This window comes from Etheostoma spectabile, unplaced genomic scaffold, assembly GCF_008692095.1.
Source record: "Etheostoma spectabile isolate EspeVRDwgs_2016 unplaced genomic scaffold, UIUC_Espe_1.0 scaffold405, whole genome shotgun sequence".
NCBI classification, from domain to species: Eukaryota; Metazoa; Chordata; class Actinopteri; order Perciformes; family Percidae; genus Etheostoma; species Etheostoma spectabile.
In genome coordinates, this window is record NW_022605604.1 from 211,470 (window position 1) to 214,760 (window position 3,291).

General features: G+C 44.3%; 1 protein-coding gene across 1 annotated transcript in view; it reads right to left on the reverse strand.

Annotated features, from left to right (window-relative positions):
- LOC116686620 (hexokinase-2) overlaps positions 1–3,291 on the reverse strand; it is a gene marked incomplete at its 3' end in the record, with an annotated part of 24,929 nt that overhangs the window by 3,365 nt on the left and 18,273 nt on the right.

A 3,291-nucleotide genomic window follows, 5' to 3' on the forward strand; every position in this document is an offset into this window, starting at 1 on the left:
TGGAGTCTGGTGGGTGTGGTCCATCGTGACGTCATGTTAGCTGACCAATGACACCTCTTCTCCTCGTTGCTATGGTGATTTCCACAGAGAAGGGGCCAGATATCCGTTTTCCATGTTTTCTATCAGCAGTTGGTGAGCCTACCGCGAAAACCTTAAGTTCGATAGACTCCACTCGAAGGGTACATGTGTTTTATCGGTTTCATTTCTTTAATGTTTAATTTCTTATGATGAATTTTGTTGGGGAAACAAATAAGTATAAAGGTTGGGTAATACAGAGAAAGAGAGACTCGAAAGGTAACACTTTAAAGAAAAAGTGTGAATGTGTAGTGTCGAAAGATCTGAAAATTGCGCAAAGACGGTCGTTGAGTAGCCACGAAAGGCAGCGCTAGATCGGCTTAATTAGTGAGAAGAAGAGTCCAAGGAGACGAAAGGTAACGTCTCTAAAAATAGAGTCGTGAAGGGTAGAGACACTGAGGGGGATCACCAAAGGAGCACTAACACGGACTAATTAGTGGGAAGGAAGTCTCAAGGGGTAGTGGTTTAGGGTTAAAGGGTTAGGGGGTAGGGGGTTAGTTAGGGTTAAGGGTTAGGGTGTTAGAGTGGGTTAAGGGTTAGGATATAGGATTAGGGGGTTAGAGTTAGGTTTTAGGGTTGGTGTTGGCGCTGCACATTAATCGAATTTTAATCGCGATCACGATTTGACTTCCCACGATCAAATTTGCGTGATCGAGCGATTATTTTTTAAAAGCGTCATTTCATAGAACGCTCCGTTTTTTTTGCAAAGCCAATCTCCCGCTCCATAAAGCCGTCTGCTCATGAGCCAGTCAGAGTAGTTCACTGCACCCCCGTGCAGCTAAGTTTCTAGATGTAGACAGTCCCAGAGTACGTGAGGAAAACTCCAACAGATAGCGGTCTAATACGTCAGTCTCAAGGTTTACCAGTTTACCAGTAACCCAACACTTTGTCCCATTGTTGTTTTTTCAGACAACAGCAGTGACCAGTGCTAGTTCGCTGTTAGCTGTTAGCTAGTAGGTCTGTTAGCTAGTAGCGTCTGTTAGCAGTTAGCTCTTCTAGGACCCACCGTTGCTATGTCCTCGCATCCGCTGCAATGCTGTTTATATGGATACGGTTTAATTTTGGCGTTACATGACCCATTTCGTCTGTAAAGCCGTGCCTGTGTTGGATCTTTCTACGTCTCTCGTCCTACTCTCTCTCCTCTTACTCTCCGCGCCCCGCCACACAGCGCGCGCCGGTCCACACTTCTGATGTATGTCTACAGTTTTAATTTTTCCATTAACACAGCTGTATATTGTTAAGTATGAGGGGGCAAACCTGTTTTGTACCAGTGTTTCCGCGGTAACTGTTATCGCGGCCGCTACACGCGAAGAACACAGAAGAAGTTTTTGAATGCAGCTAACTTCAGTTGGTAGAGTCACAGCGTGGGAGACGGAGCTGCTGTACCGAAGCCTGGACCAGGACCAGGACCTGGACCAGGACCAGAGATGTGACCCATGGCCAGAATATCATAGTTCATAAAAGTGCAGCGCAGTGAAGATACAGACGTTTCATACACACGACGTGTTCCGCCGTTCGACCCGTGCTGGACCCGTTCATAATGATCAGCCGTCTCTCTGTGAGTAGCGTCCATCACACTCCCTCTCGCATATAATAGCCTATGTGACAATAAAATTTGTTTTGGATAAAATCAACAAATATCGTAGAATAATCGCGATCAAAATTTTGATCAAAATAATCGCGATTATCATTTTGGCCATAATCGTGCAGCCCTATTAGGGGGTTAGGGTTAGTGGGTTAGGGTTAGAGGGTTAGGGTTAGGGGGTTAGGGGGTTAGGGGGTTAGGGGTTTAGGGTTAGGGGGTTAGGGTTAGGATTAGTGGGGCAGGTTTGGGGGGTTAGGGTTTAGAGGGTTAGGGTTAGAGGTTAGGGTTAAGGGGTTAGGGTGTAGGGTTAGGGGGTTAGGGTTAGGGGTTAGGGTTACGAGGTTAGAGGTTTAGGGTTTGAGGGTTAGGGTTAGAGGGTTAAGGGTAAGGGGGTTAGGGTTAGGATTTTATCTGTCTAAATGTTTTTATTTTTAACTGTTTATACTTGTGTTTTATCTGTTTTTTTGTTGTTGTTGTTGTTTTTAACTGATTTTGTGTGAAGCACTTGGAAGCCCTGCTGCTGACATGTGCTCTCCAGATGAAGCTGCCTGGCCTTTTTATCAGGTAATCCAATTACAGTGAAATCCAGCGTATCTCTCTACTTTCACCAGTAGTGACACCCACGATCCTTCAGTGTCAGTCACACACACACGACAAGATTTCCACAAATATACCATCAATGACATGCAGTCTTCTACCGTAATTGATGTTAATTAGAATTTAATTCTGCAGTCTTGAAGTCTTGCAGGAGCACCGGTTCTTAACTCCTCGTTTTTGATGCAGGTTATTTAATTAGGGAAGCGTCCCGTGCATCAGAATCAGCTGCAGGATTTAAGGGACACAACATCGTTGTCCACCACCCCTTAACACACACATAGAGGTGGTGTAACACCCGAGGGAGCGTGTTTTTATTTCTAGGAGAAAAACTAGTTGGAGCAGAGAAAAGGGTTTCACCGTCGTTTCTATCTAATGAATCAGGCTGTCGAAGAGCTCCCTGTAACCAGCTAAACACATTATGCCTGTTGGGTGGGAATAATCCGTTCTGTAAAGCTTTGAAACACCTGAGAGCTCTAAGAGTGAGACAGCCTCCTGGGTAATGTAGTTTGTTTCCAACTTCTGGTAGAATATTCATATGTAAGATACATAATGTAACTAAGCTCATTTTACTGTTATTCAGCACATTTCTGAGATACTTGAGTATTTCAAGTTCATGCTACTTTATACTTCTACCCCGTTACATGTATTACACACAACTTTCAAATCATTACAAAATATAACTCATATATTATGATACACACAAAGATGGATCCCTGATTCAAATCCAGTGATGTATACGCGCTGAAAATGGATCCATTCTGCACAACAGGTACTTTTACTTCAAGTACATGTCGATGCACATCACATTTGTACTTTAGTGAGTAGATTTTAAATGCAGGACTTGTACTTGTGAACGAGTATCTAAAACAACCCTGAAGTCGTACTCATTAAAATAAATTCAATACCGCACGATCATGCCGACCTCGCATTTCTGGTCTTTGTAGCCGCAGCTCATCATCGTGCCCACTGTCGTTCACCATGGCAGGGCCTATATCTAGTCCTGCAAGAGAGAGAGGGGGGGGGGGGGGGGGGGG